This window comes from Podarcis vaucheri (genome assembly GCF_965113315.1).
Source record: "Podarcis vaucheri genome assembly, chromosome: 9".
In the NCBI taxonomy this organism is placed as follows: Eukaryota; Metazoa; Chordata; class Lepidosauria; order Squamata; family Lacertidae; genus Podarcis; species Podarcis vaucheri.
This window is the reverse complement of record NC_138767.1, coordinates 37,900,649-37,922,943: the sequence shown is the minus strand read 5'-3', so window position 1 is coordinate 37,922,943 and position 22,295 is coordinate 37,900,649. Positions and strand designations below refer to the sequence as shown.

Sequence of the window (22,295 nt, the reverse complement as noted above, 5' to 3'; positions counted from 1 at the left end):
TCCCCACAGGGAAGTCGATTGCATAGCCAATCCTCCAGGCTTAAAGTCACCACTCAGCAACCAGCTTTCTGCGAGGATGTGGGAGGACTTAGTCACACAACCATGCTCTACCTGCCTCATCCCTGATGCCACATATGAGGTCATGGGCTAAGCTGGGACCCATGCCAGGTCAAATTTTAGTCACTAGAATCTTAAATCAATAGCTGGATAAGGGCCAGAATGAAGCTATGTAGTGTGAGCTCTTCTTACTACTGATGCTGGTTTTACTATTATTTATGGAACCATATTTGTTTTGGCTCTACTAAAATAGACTTTAAAGTTCTGCAGATGTTAAATGCACAGAAAAAAGCATTCTGAGGAGGGGGCTGCAGTGCATTGGTGGGCTCACCCCGATTTGGTTCTGTTGCTGTCATGTCTGAAGTAACACTTGTAAATATGACAGGTTGCTTCAGACCTTGAAGTGAATAAGGTCAGTTGAGATGGATCCTGCTTTGACTACTGTATATCCAGTTTTCTAATTTTTATGGTCAATTGCCTTTTTACGACAACCCACAGGAGAGATATTTCATCATCAAATTGCCAGTTCAAAAGCAGATGAAATTTTGCTGCTCTTTATTGTTATATATATTCTCATAGTAATTAATTACTGCATTAAAAAACATTGTTATATATTTGTAATATTTGCTGGCCCTGGGGCCTAGCAGTTGATGGTTCAGGATATACATTTTACATAAATAAATGCATCGTGGTCAGCCTTGATTTGTATATTTCAACCAAAGACCACATTATGGAATGTTGATGGATTTTGGTGTCTCTGCTGGACTACATTCCTCAGGTTTTGCACAAGACAGTTGTCTGGTTATATATTGCTGGAAAATGATTAAAATAGTCTACAGGGTAGAAGGAAGCCCATAAAATGAGTTCTTCTCAAATCTACCATAAAGGCTTTGCTTTAACCCTGCTTTGTGTTTTGAAATCCATGAAAATTGTTAAAACCATGACAAATCGCAAACTTTGTAGGTGCTCTTCATTAAAAGCTCCATGAAGCAGTGCTAAGTGAATGAATTAACAAAAGACAATCCAGCAAGTTGCCCTTTCACCTTTTGACACTGCATATCCAGGTCACAAGGTGGTGTAGACTGAGGATCAGACATTGTGATAATGTAAATTAGTAGCAGTGCTTTGATGTGAAAGGTGATGGCGAAATTTGCCCTTGCTGAATCACAGGGAACATCAAATACATAACATGAAAAAGTCAAAATATTATAAATACTATATATAATATAAATATTACTATTTAACAATACCCATGTTTCAGTTGCTACTAATCTATAATGAGCATTTCCAGGTGTGTGTTTTTTTTAATTTTCACCTCTTTCAAATGAAGCTAGCATCTCTGCCTAAATATGCCAGCATTATCCCCACTTTCAGCCTTCCTATATTTTATCTCAAGTCTGGAGGAGAGTGTGTTGGCATACATAGCCCAAATGGGACCAGGCACGCTGAGGACGGAGGGTCTGGCGTGCTTGGGGGGAACGCCAATAAGTACAAGAGAAGCAGGAAAATTGCTTGTCAGGTGATAACCAGCCCGATGAGAACTGGGCATGCATTGAGTCAGCAGGATAACTGGGAGATTGGGAAATGAAATAAGCCAATGAAGAAGAGGGTGTGGCTGAGGCAGTCCAGGAGGGAGCCTAGGGCCGTAGCCCAGCTGAGAGAGAAGCCAAGCAGTGGTGGAGGAAGCCTCTCAGGCACCTAGGGTGGCGTGCGCAGGGGCAAACTGCCCATAGGGGCAGGGCATGGTGCCCATAGGGACGGAACAGGGCGCTCGGCATCCTGTACCATCCCTATGGATGCTGTGCATGCCGTCCCGCCCCATGCCCTCCCTATGGGTGCTGTAGCGTACTCTGTCTCTATGGATGCTGTGCACCCTGTGCCGTCCTGTGCCATCTCTATGGGCGCCGTGTGCCACGGGGCGCGCAGCTCCCTTAGGGACAAGATGGGGCACGTAGCACCCATACGGGATGGGGTGCGTGGTGTCCATAGGGATGGGGTGTGCAGTGGGGCCTCAGCCGCCCTACAGCTTGGGGGGAGGCAGTGGGCGGACAGCGTGGAGCCTGCGGGCACTGAGACGCGTGGCTCGTGCACGCTGCAGGTGATGAGTGCTGCCCGCCATTTTATCACCCCCCGTCAGGGTGACACACGGGGCAGACTGCATCCCGCGCACCCCTCTTCCTGCGCCCCTGAAGCCAAGAAGCTAGGGTGGTGATGGAAGGGAGGAGAGTCGAAGAGGACAGCTCTACTTCTGTGTCTCTTCCTCTCCCTTCCTTTACTCCATTTATCTCCTCTTTCCTCCTCAGACAGAAATGAGCAGAAGATCGAGAAAGAGATACACACATATATTGAAGGTGCAGAGAAAATCACTCACAGTCTGGATAGGTCAGTTCCAGGGTTGTAATTGAGAGCTGGCCATATACAGTACATCAGTAGAGAAATCCACAATTTTAACGTAGCTGTAGGGCTGATAACAACTGTGTCCAACACAACTCTCAAGATCGGAGCAAAAAACAGTTGGGCAAGTTCCTGCTCTTTCAAACTTGAGTCTTATTTAGTGTGGGTCACTCTAAAAAACAAACAGGCCCTGTCCTGCTAACACAAATTCTGAAGGAAATGCTGTTTACTGTCTCCACTTGCAGGTCGGAAGGGGCTGAGGGCTTTGTGGCAAACTGCAATATTCAGTGTGAATTACACTGCTGAACAGGTTGAGTGGTTCACAAGAGCCCTGCAGTGTCATCTAACAATATTTAGACCCCTATTTCACTTATGCTGAGAATAGCCTACAGTAACCTTTCAACATAGTGTATTGTTAATATTGCAGGTCAGGCTGATGCTAGTTTCAGTTTCTAATACCCGCCCAACCTCTCAGTTCTCAACAGTTCTCAAACTGCATGCAAAAGCCTAGTGCTCCATTGACTTTCATTCAGAGTGGGTTGACTTTCAAACGATGTGTTCTAAAACTAAGCAAAATGAAGCAAGAGCAGGGACTCCTGTCAGTCTGATGATAACTTGTTTCCCCAGCCCTTTCAGCCATAGATTCAGGTGACACACATGCACATTCACCTGGGGTGCTGCAGTGCATTTTGTTGCAGGCTCCCCTTCAGCTATCTCTATTTAAATCAATTCTTTCAGTGGTTTCTTACACATGTTTTATGCAGTTGCTGACTCTAATCGAGACTTTAAACCCTCTCTTGTTTCCAAGTGTGTTTGTTTTGCTTTTGGCAGGGTGATGCTCAGACAGAATTTCTGAGCATCTCTCAGCTACCCTTGGTGCAGAGGGTGACAATTCTTGGGGAACAATACCAGTCTGAGAACCACATGCATGCATCAATGTTGTGAGTCAGAGAAGAAAAAGAACTCCCATAAAACAGGCATACTTTTTTCTCCCCCTCCCCAAGGCAAAGTCCAATACAATGGAGAACAAAGTGAATTGTTCCAAGCATCTGTATCTTTCCCCCTTCTCGTGTATGGTTTGAACTTTCATCCCTAAAACATCTATGCTCAGCTTGTGTAATAGGATTTTGGTGGCAGTTGGCTGTGCATAACTGAGGGTAGAGTTTGGCCCAAAGTACATGGGAAAACAAAGAAAAGTATGTTGTATATTTTCTTGGGTTTTGCTGAACATTTTTACAAAGCCCAGCAGACTCTCATTAAGTTTCTCTTATCCCTACTAAGGAGGGAACAAGTCCTGTTCCCCTCCTTGTGGCAGCAGACAACAGAGTTTTAAGCTGAAAGCAAAAGTATACAGCCAGTGTGGTGTAGTAGTGTGTTGTAGAGTGCTGGACTAGGACTTGGAGAAACTCGGGTTCAAATCCCCACTTAGCCATGTTTGAACTTGACATAGTCAGTACCTTTCTCACACTAAGAAAACATGGTTTTTGTGCAGAAAAATGAATCAAGGGAGAGAACCAAGTATGCCACTTTGAGCTCCATGGAGAGAAGCCAGGATAAAAGTGTACTATACAGAAATAAACAACCCAGGATTGGAGGTGTATTGAATGTAAAATAACTTCAAGGCTATACAAAAAAAACTAGAGGACCTTGGTATGGCATATTCATCCTGATTTGCTTGTGCAAAGCTTACACAGTAAGAGTATATCTTGTCTTTATTTAGCATTCATTCTGATTTGTTTGCGGGGTAGTCATATGACAATGAACATTCCTCCTGCATTCACCCTCATTTGTTTGCAGGATGTTTATACATCTTCCCATTAGTCATTCACTCATCCCACACTTTTCAATGCATTCCCCCATCACTTTTCAAACCACAAATAGTCCAGTTCTTTTTAAAGTGGATTTGATATGCTAGGGCAACGGGGCCCTTTATTCCACTTTAATTGCCAAAACCTAAAATTAACGGTATGCGTTTGAATCCTTCCCACAAAATAGAGCAGTCCCAAGAAATGTTTGGAAGAAATAAGGTATGGGCATAACTGAAATGTCACCTTTCTGTTATAGTTCAGTTTTATACCTCTCCATGATCTCCCCCACCCCAATTGGACTCAAAGTTTTGGATTTTTTTTCTGCACGCCCAAAGCTTCAGCAACTGAATATGGGTCTTAAACTGTAAACATTTTGAGGGAGTGGTTAGTGTTTCCTTTATTTCCAAAGGATGATATTTTCTACCCCTTATGCATGTATAGCCTTATGCCAATGAAGCCTTGCATAAGACCCAAATTGGTCCAAACCTCAAATTACAGTCTTATATGCCCCAAACTGCTGGCTCTTTTTGTGCTGTAGCAAGCAGCCATACTTTTGTTCTGAAGCTAAAAAATAAGTAGTAGTCTTTGACCATGTACCATGGAGTGGCTCTGCCTAATGATGAGTTGAATTTTTTGTGTTGGATTGAACAAGATCCTAACCTCAGGTGCAGAATTACATTCATAAAAGGTGTGGATTGGGACTGTGGCATGGGGCAGAAGGGGTTTAGCATTTGCACTGATTGCACTTCTTATTCAGAATAACCACCCCACCCCACCCCAGTTGCTATTTGATTGGATTGGGGGGCCTCCATTTGCACCTGTTGGTGTGATAAGCCTGTGGCTCTTGCGGAGCAGGAAGACATTTCTGAACTGAAATCTTCCTAAGGGAAGGAGAACTGGGAAAGTTTTGGAGAATAGAAACCTCCCCAGGAAGTCCACCTGGTGCTCACATTGCTGTATTTTTGGCATATGGGCTAGATCTAGGCACATCAAAGCCTAGAGCCAGCGTGGTGTAGTGGTTAAGAGCAGTGGACTCGTAATCTGGTGAACCGGGTTCGATTCCCTTCTCCCCCACATGCAGCTGCTGGGTGACCTTGGGCTAGTCACACTTCTTTGAAGTCTCTCAGCCCCACTCACCTCACAGAGTGTTTGTTGTGGGGGAGGAAGGGAAAGGAGATTATTAGCCACTTTGAGACTCTTTTGGGTAGTGATAAAGCGGGATATCAAGTCCAAACTCCTCCTCCTCCTCCTCTTCTTCTTCTTCTTCTTCTTCTTCTTCTTCTTCTTCTTCAAAGAATCATTTCAGTTTAAAGCGTTGTAAATTTAAACAGGGAAAACAGTTAGAGAAAAATGGGACTCCACGTCGCCATCTGGTGGCACAATATAATATCGCACATACAATGCATATAAATCACTTTTTCTTTACCAGTCTAGCTGAGTCCCTGGTTAATACCTTTCTGTTATTCCAAGTCTTAAGATCTGATCCAAACCCCTTTGGTGTAGTTGGTGGTAATCTGGTGGTTGTTTTCGTTCTGTGCTGTGTGTAGTCTTTTATTGTGCTGGCTTTTCTAATTTGAGTCTTTATGCTGGCTGCCTCAAGTCAATTGCGGTTTTTGTTGCCGTATGATTTTTATTGCTATATTTTTATTCTCTTTATTTATATGGCGCCTAGAACAATTATTTTATGAGACATCTTGTAAATATAAATAATGTGCTTGGAAGAAGCTAGTTGTGTTATGCACTGCCTCGTCTGAGATATGTTATGATGCCTTTTTCTTGGTGACCCTTTAAAACAGCTGCTACTCTAGCAGCTGCTCTAAGAGTAGTGGAGCACATTTCCCACCAGCCTCTCAAACAGATGTAACAGAGAACAAGGCTGTATAGAAGCTGGAATGTCGACATATGGATCTTTCCTCATTGTCAGGCACTAGCTCTGTTCAGGTCAGCTATCCATGTAGAATCAGTGTAGGTGAGGGGGGATGGGATCGTCTGCTGTCTCCACCTCTGCATTTTGGACAGAGCTTGGGCATGCTCAACAAGGGATGGGTGAACCTGCCAATTTTGATTTCTCTCAGTTTCTCATTCTCCCAATCTTCAGTTCAATTCTCCACATTTCCACATCCGTTTAAGGCTTTTTAAAATTCCTCATGAAAACTCACCAGCACTTTAGTGAAAATTTCTCCAGATATGCACATTTTGGTATATAAATTTTCCTAATACACAAAATTTTGCAATTTGCAATTGTGTCCAATGTGGTGCTGTTTGGTGTACTAATTTAAGCATTTTATGCATACTTCGCCTTGCAAAAAAGTGGAGAAGTGTGAATTCTGAATAATGGTTATGTTTCAGTTTTTGTATTGTTTTAGAGAATGTGAGTTTGGTAGATTGGTTTTTAAATGTGAACGGAATCAACTTTGTTCCCCAGCTTTACACACAAGCAGATTAGGGATGGAGCCATGACACTTACCTCCTTGCACCAGTGTTACTGCCATGTACTGGGAGGGGTAAGGTGGTGGAGAGATGAGGTTTGAGGAGACACACTGGTGAGAGTGGCAGATTGGCTGTATGTGCATTCAGAAGTTATGAGGACTGCATGGAGACTGAGTATGAGGAGTGCAATCCCAATGCTCCATGCATTGATTATACACATATTTGAACAAGGGCAGAGTCATCACCTTGCCAACAAAGGTCCGTATAGTTAAAGCTATGGTTTTCCCAGTAGTGAGGTATGGAAGTGAGAGCTGGACCATAAAGAAGGCTGATCGCTGAAGAATTGATGCTTTTGAATTATGGTGCTGGAGGAGACTCTTGAGAGTCCCATGGACTGCAAGAAGATCAAACCTATCCATTCTTAAGGAAATCAGCCCTGAGTGCTCACTGGAAGGACAGATCGTGAAGCTGAGGCTCCAATACTTTGGCCACCTCATGAGAAGAGAAGACTCCCTGGAAAAGACTCTGATGTAGGGAAAGATGGAGGGCACAAGGAGAAGGGGATGGCAGAGGACGAGATGGTTGGATCGTGTTCTTGAAGCTACCAGCATGAGTTTGACCACACTGCGGGAGGCAGTGGAAGACAGGGGTGCCTGGCTTGCTCTGGTCCATGGGGTCACGAAGAGTCAGACACGACTAAACGACTAAACAACAACAACAACTATGGCAATCTTACACCTGATTAAATTCCTTGCCTGTGAAATTATTTGAGTTATTATAGGAGCCATGCCTTCTATTTTATGTGATGCCCTGTGCTCAAGCAAGCCACCATGTTCATTCTCTCTATTCGTTCTCACACAGTTCCTCCCCCACCCCGCTTAAACTAGCAACACAGGTACAAATACAGGCACCATAAACTGCCCCCAAATTTGACCCAGTGAACCTCTTGGCTAAACAGGAGCACTCTGAGGGACTACACAGGGAGAAAAGTGATGGTTGATGTACTTACTACAGCTTCCCATCTTCAGTCATTAAAGGTTTCCTCAAGCATAACCACAATACTGAAAATCATTCAGCAGAGGTTCTCCTTCCATGCTGGCAACGATCACTTCAGTAATGTTCCAGTAAACACTGAATTACAGTCAGTGTCTCCTAAAAGACTCCCTCTTAAGATGATACCTTGTGTGATGAATATCTTTCTGCCTTCTTGGGTTATTACTCTCCAAGCTTGCGTTAACATTTGTTTGTTTTAACTGGTTCCTGTATGCCACACAGGCTTCTTAAATTGCCACAAAAACAGGGTTTTATTGCACTAGGCAAATATTTGGAACCTGCTAATAGCTGTGGCGTTTGCATTCCCTGCGCTCTCTCACTGTAAAGAAAAACAGCAGCTAACAGTATAAGACAATTGTTAAAATGCCTGAGTAGCCAAGAATAGTTTTATAATACAAAAACACATGTCCCCTTACAAGGCAGGCTGCGGGCTGATGAATCAAAACAACATACCTTCTGAAATGCTGGATGCAATTCTCACTCCATCTGTTATGGGTGAATCCCAAACCTTGGGAACATCTGGGTATCACATGCTCCAACTTCCCCAAGCTTTATCAGCAATGGTCCCATTTTGTCCCTGCTTTTAATCTTTCTTTTCTTGTTTTGGAGAGGGGTGAGATTTTGTCGAAAAAGAGACACTGGGATCCCACAGCTCTGCAATCTGAAATGGTTCCCATTGGGATCAAGGATGAGAAAATAGGCAAACAAGCTTAACATTTAATGCAGTGTGTGGTCCAAGAAAATCTGAACGGGAAAGGTTACAACTCTGTTTTGCCACCTTATCCTACAAATGAAGTTTTGAAATAAAGCAGCAGTTGGCCAGGAAATCAACAGCTGAACTGTCTGAGATACTGCAACTTTGTTTGTCAGGCATGCCACATTTGTTTGCACTTTAAAACTAACTTTTGTGTAACATCCAACATTCCAAAGAAGGGTTTTTTGTTTTTTCTAATGAGAAGTAAACCACTTTGTACTAATGTTTATTATTGCTCTCGCTGTGGCATCATTATAAACCTGTTGCTAATGAAAGTGATGCTTAGCATATTTACTCCTCACTGGTGGCAGTTCATGCTCCAAACAGTAAGACAGTAAGAGCTTTGACAGTGGAATGGACAGGTTTGGGAGGTGATGGACTCTCCTTCCTCGGAGGTGGTTAAGCAGAGGTTGGATGGTCATCTGTCATGGATGCTTTAGTTGAGATCCCTGCATCACAGGACTAGATGATGCTTGGGATCTCTTCCAACTCTGCAATTCTGTGTCTATGATTCAAGTATCTGATGGGGTGCAGAGGCCGCATTTGCTAGCCACATACTTGTCTTTCTCTGGTACGACTATAATATCAGCTCTGCCTGTACCCAAGCCAGTTCATCTGCAAGGGAAGATCAGCTTAGCCTCAGCTGGATATAAATCCCAGTTTGCAACTCATCACTTTCTTCTTAAAGGTGATCTTCCTCTGCTCTCCTTTTGTGTCTCTTGTCTTCTTAGTTTTTAAGCCTGAGGGTAGAGCCCCCACTGTCTTTTAACTAGATGTAAGCTGACGTGGATAGGGACGCGGGTGGCGCTGTGGGTTAAACCACAGAGCCTAGGACTTGCTGATCAGAAGGTCAGTGGTTCGAATTCCTGCGACGGAGTGAGCTCCCGTTGCTCGGTCCTTGCTCCTGCCAACCTAGCAGTTTGAAAGCACGTCAAAGTGCAAGTAGGTACTGCTCTGGCGGGAAGGTAAACGGCGTTTCCGTGTGCTGCTCTGGTTCGCCAGAAGTGGCTTAGTCATGCTGGCCACATGACCCAGAAGCTGTACGCCGGCTCCCTTGGCCAGTAAAGCGAGATGAGTGCCGCAACCCCAGAGTCAGTCACGACTGGACCTAATGGTCAGGGGTCCCTTTACCTTTACCTTTTTAAGCTGACGTGGGAGAAAATATTTGTCTGATGTGTGAGATGAAAATATAGTTGAATGACATAATACGTACATGAGACTGGCATTCTATGTAACTGGGACCTTCAGTGGGGCTTACTTCTGAATAGACATGGGGCTTATCCATACTTACCTTTCCTCTGCTCTTTCCAGACACAGCCTGCCCTTTCAAGCTCCATGTCCAAGTGCTCTTTTTCTTTGCTCCTGAACTTTCCCCATGAAAACTGTCTCTTTAAAGCTCAATTGGAGCAAATGGAAAACCCAGGAAAACCCAAATTGATGTTTGCTCTGATTAAGTGCTAAAGGGCAGGGCAAAAGGTAAGTGTAGATAAGCCTCTGATTAGGATGATAGCCATAGTCCTATCAAAATGATTCTTCAAGGTTTAGCTGTTAGGATATTTCCGTTCCACCTTAAAAGGGAGCAGGCTTTGAGAGTCACAGAGTCTGCGTATTTCCTGTTCACAGGATGTTTATGTTTTCTGTTGCTTTCGTTTTCTCTCTGTGTCGGAGACACTGATGCAGGCAGTCATGTTTTTCTTTGTTCTGATCAACGCAGAATAAAACTTGTAAATAATGCTCTCCTGCGTGCGACTTTTGCTGTGCATTATCTGCTGATAGAGTGCATGAGCTCTGGAATGTGGCAAGCTATTTCAGGAAACTCATGTCGCTAATTGCTGATACTGCGTGCCTACGGGAGATTGATGGATCGTCCGGCAGACGGCTTGGGGCCATGATGGACTTTGTCTCCCTGGCAGTATCCTAAAGTCACCAAGTCCTGGGTCTAAAACCCTCCAGTCAAGTTCCAGCCCTCTAAACCAGCTCCTGTCCAAACCTGTCATCCTCATTATGTGCCTCAGGGCTATATTTCCAATTACTGTATTAGAATCATAGAGGTCCCCTTATTCTACTACTGCCTGCATATGTTGGGGAAATCTTTTAGGATTTCCAGATATGAAGTTCTTTTCAACAGTTTGTTGCCTTAATTCTTACATACTTTTACAAGGCAAAAAGCCACTGTTCCACACACAATTTAATTCCATATGTTTTCTTTACATATGTGAGAAATAAGTGGTAATATGACAAAACAAGCAACGAATGGATGGATGCAAACGCTCATTCTGCAGGAAATGGGGAGAGTCCTCCTAGCTATATTCCTTTCGCATGCTCCCTGTTGTGTACTTAACATGTGATTATCAATCCTGATTGTTGTGGATTTCCTTAAATCTAGTTCAGCCATATAAAAATGCTCTAAGAGGTGCCCTCCTGAAGAAGGGACCACAAAAGATTATAAGATCCATTTATGCTTCCTGGTGTAACAAGTTTCACTTGCCTTTTTCTGGGGTTTCCCCCTAATGCTTTTATTTCAAATAGTCATCTAGCGTAGCAAAGTTGTTAGCGATTATTTGTCAGCTCTGAAAATGTGAGACCACTGCACCATATAATTCCAGTCCATGCTTTTCAAATACCTTTCCCAACAGCTATGGATGGTGGGGGATTGCTGCCTGAGGGATTTTGTTGTTGTTGGTTTGTTTTGCTTAGCAAGCATCCTAGGCAGGAAAGGAATTCTCTATGCATTGTGAATTCCTCTTAAAATTTAGTAGAGGACCTTATGGGAAAATACCACAGATTCCAGAAGACATCATAAATGGGGACTGGTGGAGTCTTTTCCTCCATATTTTGCTGGTCATCCAAAGGTCATATACCAGATGTAAAATTGACTATTTGAAGCATGGACTGCTGTACCCTCATTGATCTGCATACATGCCAGTGTCATGCATGACAGGGTTCTTCATTTTTACAGAGTTAGCAGCTCATGCCTTCTGCATATTTGTGTATGGATTTGGATGAACTCGAATTAGTGTTGTATGGAACATACCATGCAGATGATGATGATCATTTATATAGCGCCAGCAATGTATATGATGAGACAGAACTGCTCATTGCCTACTTTGCCTCTGTCTTCACCCAAAAGGAAAGCAGAGCCCAACCAGGTGATAACAGAACAAACAATGCAAGGAGGGAGCTGCAGCCCAAGATGTGAAAAAAGGTGATAAGGGAACACCTAGTGACTTCAAAGGAATTCAAATATGAGTTGCACTCAGGGGTACTAAAGCACCTTACAGATGTAATCTCAGAAGGGACATTTTTCATGGAAAAAAGATGGCCGCTCACACTGGATAGGGGTCAAGGTGCAACTAACATAGTCCGGATCCAATGCAGTGTTTGATTTTGACATTATTTTGACATTAGGAGAAGCTGTATCTAATTTTGAGAAGTAGTTTCTAGTAAATAACTTTACAATTGTTATTATACAGCCTATTACGTTTACGTGTTTTTTCAAGTGTTTCTAAATGTTTCAGAAATTAAAGATTTCCCAAGAAGTCATTTATTAAGGCCCCTAGTGTGTGTGTGCATTTTTAAACTCAGTGAAGTTTGGCTTTTAAAAGTGTGCAGTGTTATAATATTAAGATATAACAAACTATTACATCCATTTACAGTTTTCCTTTGGACCCCCCAGGCATGTGGGTCTCCAATCAGAGGATTACTGAGAAACCTCAGATATATAACAAAGTATGTTCTAGTAAATATTTGTAAAGCAAAAGCCTGGGAAGAACCCACAGTATATTTTACTGCTGATAATTTAATAAATCTGTGGCATGTCTGAAATTTGTATTGTAAATGTTGGAATGTGTGAAATGATGTTGCATTTGGAAGTTAGCTGGCAAAGATGAGGTGTGTGAATGATGTTTGTAATTCCAATATGTATAACTTAAATCTATATATTGAGAATGATTGTCTTCCTCTCTCTGAAGGGTGCAGTGGAAATACCTAATGGAACAAATAGGTGAAATATACTCCGAGTCCTAGGTCTCTACAAAAAAGAGCTGGGACACTCAGAATTCTAGCTTGAAATCAGGGGTTGCACAATTACATCATAATCAGCCACATGCGGCTTGTGAACCGGGATATTGCTGGCTCCTTTGTTAAAATATCTTACGAAGAGAACTCCTCAAAAGGAAGGAGCAGAAGAAAATAATTTTACACAATTTGGCAATATCAGAGCAAAGAGAAACTTTAAACTTTAAAAACATGCATTTTAACTGGCACTGTACTAACAAACTTATTCATGGAATAAGCCAGAAAAGGCATGATCCCACCCATCTCCACGCATTTCTATAGTTCAGCTGCTGCTTGTTTTAATGGGCAGTAACCAGAACAGAGCTCAGTGGCACCCAAGGCTTCATGTATCTGAAATTCTTGCTATTATAGACAACAGACAGTTGTGTAAACAGCTGATTACATTCGCGGAATGTTTGCTCCCTGTGTTTAACGGATGGCATACTCTCAGTCACAGTAGTTTGTTTGCCCTGAAATTAAGCAATAATGATTGAGATGCAGAGCATTTCCTGGGGATTAATGACCAGTTGGGAGTAGTACTTGGCCTGAAGTGTAGCCTTTGGCCATTAACCCCAGCTGGCCATTAAATCTAAAGGAAATGCCATGTCTTAAGCTCTTGCTTGTTATAACACAAGCATATAGAGGACGCACACACACACGCACACAAACACATCTGCAGGTATTTGTTTGCTATCAGTGGTTATGTTTCATATGGAGGTTTACCTGCCACTGCTGTCTCAACATAATGCAAAAGGAATGAAAGAGCAGACATTGGGTTGCAACAAGTGAGGGATTTGCCTCTGTAAAAAGCCCTTCTTGCAGGTTGGGATCCCTGATTCTCACTAACCCCTCATATCCAAAAACAGTTTCTAAATTTTGGGGAACCCTCTGGACTCGGTCGGTTGAGATACAGTGCCTGAGACTTCAATCAGTAACAAGTATCAGCAAAAATCAGATGCCCTGACTGAGGATCATCTATTCCAACCCCCTGAAGTGCAGGAATATACAGTACAGCTGTCTCATATGGGAATCAAACCTACAACATTGGTATTATCAGACCACACTCTAACCAGCTAAGCTACCCAGGCTCTGCACAAGAGCATGCGCTTTCTGTTAAGGCAAGACCACTGGGCTTAACAATAAAATCTACCCAGTGTACTTTTCAGTGCCAAATTTATATAGAGGCAGAATTACCACCTAGCCCTTATAATATATGGTTTTCTTTCTGAAAACAATAAGCACCTGGGACAGAAAAAGATTCCACAAAGATTTATTGGGATTCCCACCACCACCACCATTGGTGTGCTTCATTGTCTCAGCGACCGTTAATGTATTGGGGTAAAAATTGTCCTATGTGGATTTTCAAGCAAAAGGGAAAGTAGATAATTGCCCTTCTTCTGACACAACACAAGCAGAGTGTTAAGTTAAGTGTAGGCTGTAAAGAGGTGAATCTGACACTCAGCTCAAGGATGTTAACTGAGGACCCGAAGCAAGTTGTTTTCTCTCAGCCTCAGTTGTGCATCTCTAAAGTGGGAACAATAATGTCTTACCTCACCAGGTTGTGGGTATAAATAAGCAATGGAGATGTTATCACCCCATACTTAAGGACAGGCTATAAATCTAAAAATAAATTGGTATCATAGACCTTCAGAGCTGGCAGAACAGCTTTTGTCTTTTAGCTTTATTCATTTGCTTTGGTGCAATGTAAAACTATGTTTGACACTGATGTGATTTAAGTATGACTCTCTTGTAGTAAATGTATACTTTTAAATAAATATCTTTAAGTACCTTGCATCATGCAATGTCTGGGCTTGGAAATTTAAAGTCAGTAATGGCAACACACCAAAATTTGATGTAGTTGTGGCTTTTGCTACAGTTAAATCCTTTTGGTTTCCTTTATCACTGAGGCTGCAATCCCAGCCCCACTTATCATCTGACTGAATTCAACAGGACTTACTTCTGAGTAGCCGTGGTTATAATTTTGCTTTGATATGCTAATTTATATGTATGGGTGCGTTTTTAGAAATCCGTATAATTTATGGGTGAGGAACCCATGGCTCTCCATATATTTTTCGACTGCAACTTACACCATCTTTGGCTATGGGCTATGCTGGCTGGGGTTGATGGGAATTGGAGTCCCACAACATCTGGCTGGCCACGGGTTCCCTACCCCTGCTTTGGTTAAGTAGTTATACAGTTACGCTCATCATAGTAGGGAAGACTGTGACCAGATGACCTGTATGCCTGCTCAGTCTGCTGTTGTGGTGCTAACGTTAGATGGGTAACTTCAAGAGGGGGAAGGGAAGAGTGGGGGGGATGGACAAATTCAGGTACTAGTTCTTAAAATTCTTTAAATTACTTAAGAGTTTAAATCTTAAAATTACTTTAATATTTAAACTCTTAAAGGTGGCCTCTAAATATTGCAAGTAAGTAAACCAAATAAATGATGGAAACAGTTCAGGGAGAAAGGAGCCAAATGTAAATACCTTTTCAACAGAGCCAGTAGAAATGGAATAGCCCTGCTTTCCATCTTCATCTGCTGCAGCCTAATGGAATACAATTCCAAAATTAATTTTTGAAATGCTAGAAATTAAATGAGCATTCAGGTGCAGATCCCACACAACTGGGGGAATCCTCTCCTAGTTCAGATTCCCTCTCTGGATAAGCCAATCACTATCTCCCAAGCCAATCCACCTCTCAGGATTATTGTGAGGATAAAAGGTGTGGAATCATATACAAGCACAACCTCCTTGGAGGGGTAGGATAAAATAATGTAAGAAATACAGTGGTACCTTGGGTTACATACGCTTCAGGTTACAGACACTTCAGGTTACAGACTAACCCAGAAATAGTACCTCGGGTTAAGAACTTTGCTTTAGGATGAGAACAGAAATTGTGCTCTGGTGGCGTGGCAGCAGCAGGAGGCCCCATTAGCTAAAGTGGTGCTTCAGGTTAAGAACAGACCTCTGGAACGAATTAAGTACTTAACCAGAGGTACCACTGTAGTTGTTATAACGTGGCCAGAAGAAACCATTGGTGGCCATATACAGAACTGATCCTGCAACCACATCCCACAGTGTGGTTAATTGTCTGCTTGTGTTCCTGCACATGCTTTTTTCATTAGGATAGATGGGGTTGGGGTTCTGTGTAGCTCTTGTGTAGATCCGTATTGTGAAGAAAGTAATGATGTACTTGCAGCGAAGAGGGCCTTCACCACTCAGCTGGTGATACTAAACAGCAACTCAGGAGTGGTGTGGGATTGCTAATATTCTAGTTGCCTACATCAGCCTTCACCAACCTGGTGCCTCCAAATGTTTTGGACTACAACTCCCATCAGCCCCAGTAAGTACTGCGGACACCAGGTTGGCAAAGACTGGCTTACATATTGATGATGGCAGAGAGGGTTTGCTGGGAAGTGCAGATGATTTCATGGTGTGCCTACACAGTCAGCCTGAGAGACCAACCTGAGTTTGAATTGTCATGAAGCAGCCCCCTGCCTTTGATGGCTGCTCTGTGACAGTAATTCAGCTGTGCAGCCTGCATGCCCATTTTCATGTATTGCCAACTCAGGGTATGGCTCATGCAAAATCCAAGCCAATCCGTTCTCCATCACTCTGGCATAGCAGTTTCTTTTTTAACTATATGGCCGTGAGACCATTTCTTTTAGAATACAGGTGTAGCAGAGCTAAATGGGTTGTAGCCACCAACAAGAGATATTTTAACCTCATAATTCTGTGCATGTCTACTTGGTTAAATGCATATTGGGTTCAATGGGACTTATTCCCAGGTAAGAATATCTAGGACTGCAGCTTTAATTCTTCTGAATGCCTTGTCTTAAGTTGAAGACCTGAGTTCCAACACTTGCATTGTTTTAAAGAACTCATTTGTCTAATGAAAAGTTCACCTGTCCTGCAGGCCACAATCAACAAACAAAAGAGTTAAGTCTGCTGAAATGAATGTCTGTGTTGGATTCTGGCCATAGGTTTATTCGCTGGAAAGTAGATACTCTGGCGTGCCAAGAGGAAGAAGCATTGCAGGCAGCATCAGTGCGAAGCTTGCAAAGGCTCACTTTGTTTTCAGTATGAACTGGCTCATGGAATATCAGCAGTGGCATTCTGTGCCTCTTGTTTACTCGTGGAAAGGTCAAAGATATACCTTGCACAGATACCATATATGGCTAGAGGGCCATTAGTTCGTGGGCATATTTCCCCCTCCCTGTAGCTTTTGTGTTTGTGTAAAACATCAAAGCACTAAAATATGCATCCTCATTGAGTTCATTGACGTTGATACACAGGGTGGTCTGTAAATACTTTAAAGCTTTGCATATTGTATAAAGTTACAAGGGTGCTCTCTCTGGCATCACTTGCATTTGGATGTAAGTCCCTTTTATTTGAAATGAAGTCAGCATTTTCTGAAAATAGATAAGGCATTTATTCCACAGGGGATAGGAGGGGTTTTTTGGAGCAAATTTAAAAGGAATTCCTTAGGTTGGTTCAGCTCTATAGAAAGTGATGTGAACTGCATACAGTATGCAAATTAAATGCTTTCTTTCCTCTCTCTCTCTCTCTCTCTCTCTCTCTCTCTCTCTCTCCAAACAACAGTAATCTAGGACACTCTGTTTTATAGCCTAGTCTCATGAGCCAAAGCTGTCACAAAGAAGGAAGGAAGGCGAGAGGGTGTGGCGGGGGAAGGCTCAGGGGGATTTGCTCATGCCCCATTCTGTGAGCTTTTTGGAACAGGACACAGTCCCAGCCGGTTCAGCATGCTGAAATGTAAAGTGTTGTTGTTTTGAAAAGAGCAACAGTTGGCCAAAAGCTATTTCCAGTTGGGTTCTTCACACCTTACATTCAACAACTGCAATATCTGTGCACACAAATAGTTGACTGTATACTCATACAGTTATTTCATGTAACATTCAGTGAATGTCTATTCGGTGTATCTGTGTCGTTGAGCTGTACACATCAAGTGCATACTCTCTCACACAAACACTTGTACATATGTAGAGACAGCTTGTGCCTGCCTACATTGTAACATGTGAAAAGGCCCAATGTTCCATTTATTTAGGTCAGTAGTGGCTAACCATTTTTGCAAAAATACTACAAGTCAAATTCAAAGCACTTCTCTTGTGCTTAGGAGAAACCCTGGTCCCTTGGGATGGTTTTGCCTCTGTTGTTTAGTCGTTTAGTCAGTTCTGACTCTTCGTGACCCCATGGACCAGAGCACGCCAGGCACTCCTGTCTTCCACTGCCTCCCACAGTTTGGTCAAACTCATGCTGGTAGCTTCGAGAACATTGTCCAACCATCTCGTCCTCTGTCGTCCCCTTCGCCTTGTGCCCTCCATCTTTCCCAACATCAGAGTCTTTTCCAGGGAGTCTTCTCTTCTCATGAGGTGGCCAAAGTATTGGAGTCTCAGCTTCAGGATCTGTCCTTCCAGTGAGCACTCAGGGCTGATTTCCTTAAGAATGGAGAGGTTTGATCTTCTTGCAGTCCACGGGACTCTCAAGAGTCTCCTCCAGCACCATAATTCAAAAGCATCAAGTTTCTAGTCTAGAGGATTAGATAAATTCATGGAGGATAAGGCTGTCAGTGGCTGCTAGACAAAGTGGACATTCTCTGCCTCCACAGTTGGAAGCAGTATGCTTCCGAATACCACTTGCTGGAAGCTGTAGATGTTGCACTCAAGTCTTGCTTGTATGCGTCCCATGGGCATTTAGTTGATCATGGTGAGAACAGGAAACTGAACTAAATGGCTTGATTCAGCAGGGCTATTAATATCTTCTTATGACAGGGAACCTGTGGTCTTCTGATTTTGTTGGATAGCAACTCTCAGCATCCCTGACCATTGGCCATCTTGGTCAGGGCTGATAGGCATTGGGGTGCAGCAACATCTGGAGGCCACACATTTTCCAACCACGCTGTAATCTAAGGAACCTGCACCAGCACTGGAAGGAAAGGTAGACATGTAGATCTAGCTGTGATTTACACAGGCTACTTGCCCTCTGGCTCCTACATAAACATGATGTAGCCTTGTGTATCTGTGCCACATGCTGGCTTGTGTTTTGCACATATGAGAGTCATTTCTTGATATATATTCACTGGAGCAATGTAACATGTAATTCTGAGCTAATAACTCACAGATCTCAGGTGCGGCACTTCCAGTGGTTCAGGTGCATGGTTCAAGCCATCCAAGAACACAGCATGTATAGTACTGAACCACCTGAACCACCCCCCACAATAAGCTGTCATTTACATGCCTGATGAGAGTGGGATTTTTTTTAAAAAAAAATCTCAAGTAAATATTATTTATTATTATTAAATAGATAAGCATTTAAGTAACAGGAACTCCTTTTTCTTTTTTGATTCAGCAAATATTTGACTGCCTTGAACTATTTTCCCACAAGAAAGAGATGAGTGCAAATTTGGGAAAGGGAGGACTATCCATTTCTCATTATTTTAATAAATTTGATTTGTTTAAAAATGACATCAATTTCTTCGTGGGATAAGATTATAATTGCATTTCAAAGTAGTTCTCTTGAAACATTCTAGAACAGATTATGTTCTTAAAAACTCAGTTCTTTACTTTACAGTGTTTTAACACCATTAAACCTGTGTTTGAAGTTACTAGGATTTGTTAAAAATTTGATAATGCCTAAGCAGATAAGAGATTATATGCTTTATGTATATATTTGAAGGGTTTATTCCAGCTCGGGCACTGTGCATTAATTGGCCACCTACAGTGAGCAATGTTTAATATTTGGAACTTTTTTTTCCATGCTGGAATCTAGGCAGAAGACTCTGTAAGTATTACTTTAACTAAATTTGCTAACTTTCTGAAAAACATTTAAACACTGGTGTGCTACTAGTGTGTGTCATATTACATTAATCTCACTTCTAAAGACAGGTTGTATACATCTGTAATAAATACCCCTTCAGGGGATCACATGGAGATTAACTGAGAGAAATTTGCACTAAGTAATATAGAATACCTCAGTAAACATTGGGGGGTGGGGACTTGCCTCAAGAGAACAGGTTAACAGTACCTTAGCTCATGATTGTAGAATGTTAAACTATCCAGTGGAAAGTTGTAACCATTTCAAATAGCTACCTGGTGTTTCACAATGTGATGAGCATAATAATATATATTTATGCCATTTTGATGGGACAGAAATAATTCAAGGCATGAGTTCTTCAAAGCCACTATACCATATGAGAGAACCTAGACAGGATATTTGCTTTACTGGGAGAGGCTTTATTAAAACAATCTTTAAGCCACACATGGGCAGACATGGCCCTTGGGGGGGGGGTCTTCATCATGGCCTGCATGGGTTTCCAAGCTGCCTCACTCTGACTTGCCCCACCCAAATTTTGCTGTGACTCACCCAGGGCTGGCCTTACTATTAGGCACATTAAAGCAGCTGCCTCAGGAGGCAGACATTAGGAGGCAGGGAATGGTAGTGAGATGCTTGAGGTGAGAAGTGCATGTGTACCACGTGGCCTTCCCTGTGCCACTGTTACCTTCAGGGGCGGTGAACAATGCTTTCCTGGTGCCAGTGCTGAAGTAAGATTCAGCTGCCAGTCTCGTCAGCTTCTGTACATAGAATGGGAGCCACCATATTGTCCTTTGCCTCATTCAGCAAAATACATCGAGTGGCCAACCTAGATTTCCATTCACAGATGGCTTCCCACCCGCAGTTTCTGACTTGAGGGGAATGAGAAATAAGGAAGCATTTTCTTCCCCAACCACCTCCTAGTACTTTTGGACCACTTACTTGTAGTTTCACTAACAAAAGATATGCCCCAAAACTTTTTTTACTGACCATTAAGGCAGTCTCCAGCAGAATGTCTGGCTCCATTTACTCTCGCTGTCCAAACCCCTGGTCTTACAATGATATATTATGTAATGACCATAGACTACTGCAGGGTTGTCTTAAAACAGTAGCCTTCAAGGTAGCAGCTGCTTTGCAACAATAGGGATAATGTGGCTCTGACCTTCTTAACTAATGTTTTTGAATCAACACTGTGTAAAGTATTTTATTGCCGTTATAACACAGACGAAACAGAAACATCTATATATTGAAATCAGCTGTTCCAATATGCTCTATGTGACCATTTCTGCAAAACAGTCCAAGGTTTTTGCTGAAAACGAGCTGTCCATAAAATACTAGTCCTATGTATATTTACTCAGAAGTAGGCCCCACTAAATTCTATACTACTTACTTCCAAGTAAGTGCATAATCGGATTGCAGCCTTGCTCATTAGTTGTATCCAATGGATACTTGAACTGTTGATTGAGCTCCAGCCAAACCACCAGTTTAATTTACAAGAGGGAGCATCGAGTGTTTCCTATCTGTTTCAAACGCCAGTTTTGCAAGTCCTTTTAATGGGAATCAAATAAAAACAGCTCACATGATTTCGGCTTAATGTTGTAGCTGTTTCTGGAATGCTGCTATCATATCCTACTTTTATGCTCCCAGGTGAAATGGTAGTCTAAGTGATTAGAAACACACACATCAAAACATTTTCAGTGCAAATCTGACTAAAACATCAGTGGGATTGAAATATACTCAGAGTCGCAATGTGATTTCATGCTCTTTATTCAGCTCATAGTGGTGAGGAGGAATGAATGAAAGTCCCCTCACAGTATCTGCTTTATATACATTATTTACACAATGGGCTGAACATGATTGGCTAATTCCGGAATTCTACTGTAAGCCAATCAGGTTGTGGATTCACTTCTATCTGGAGCAGGATTGGGTGGTTCCTGCCAACCAATCATACTGCTGCATTGTTCTAGGACCAATCAGACTGCTGCATTCTGAATCCTATTGTTCTAGGACCAATCAGACTGCTGCATTTTGGATCCTATTGTTCTAGGACCAATCAGACTGCTGCAGTTTGGATCCTATTCAACTCAGTACATAACAGGGATGTATGCTACTAATTTGTATTCAGCGTAGACCCATTGAAATGAATGGCCATGACTAATTTAGGCTCATTAATTTCAGTGGATCAACTCTGAGTAAAAGTAAGTTGAATCTATAGTGGTACCTCGGGTTACATGCACTTCAGGTTACATTCGCTTCAGGTTACAGACTCCGCTAACCCAGAAATAGTACCTCGGGTTAAGAACTTTGCTTCAGGATGAGAACAGAAATTGTGCTCCGGCAGTGCGGCGGCAGCAGGAGGCCCGATTAGCTAAAGTGGTGCTTCAGGTTAAGAACAGTTTCAAGTTAAGAACAGACCTCTGGAACGAATTAAGTACTTAACCCGAGGTACCACTGTATTGAGTTCAATTGCTGACATTAGTTTGAGACTGACAACACCATGATTATATCATTTGGAATTAAACTATTCTGCCTGCATCATAGTGTACCACAGGTAAAGAAGATAGTTGTTGTGTTAGGTGCATTCATTTCTTATTAAAAGTAAGAAAAATGGAAAAAGGCAAAGAAAGAAAAAGCATGTAATTCAGATTGCCTTTGATAGATTCTCCTCCTATGATAAAATGTTCTCCTTTTCTTGTTATCATCTCACTCTTTTGGCATTTGCTAATAGAATTCTTTCTCCTTTCTTATTTTCCTCTTAATAACCATATATGTCTTTGCTCAAACACATCAGCTTTTGACCCTCCTTGTTTATCCAGATTCACTAGGCTGGCTTAGTCTGTCTTTTCCTGTCCAACAAGCTCTCTCCAATTCCTTCTTTGCAGCACCTTTCTCCTAGATCACCAAAAAGCTCCCCCA

At 42.3% G+C, this 22,295-nt stretch overlaps 1 long non-coding RNA gene across 5 annotated transcripts in view; it reads left to right on the top strand.

The window, feature by feature from the left end:
* Positions 1–22,295, top strand: part of LOC309540710 — a 127,917-nt gene that overhangs the window by 15,782 nt on the left and 89,840 nt on the right. The window contains exon 3 of one of the 5 annotated variants that reach the window (XR_014223412.1): positions 18,918–18,984. The exons of 3 other annotated variants lie outside the window; for them this stretch is intronic. This is a non-coding gene — a long non-coding RNA (uncharacterized lncRNA). Of the gene's footprint in view, positions 1–3,282; positions 3,488–18,917; positions 18,985–22,295 lie in introns of those variants that run through there. One more of the 5 variants, XR_014223413.1, reaches the window with a different exon arrangement.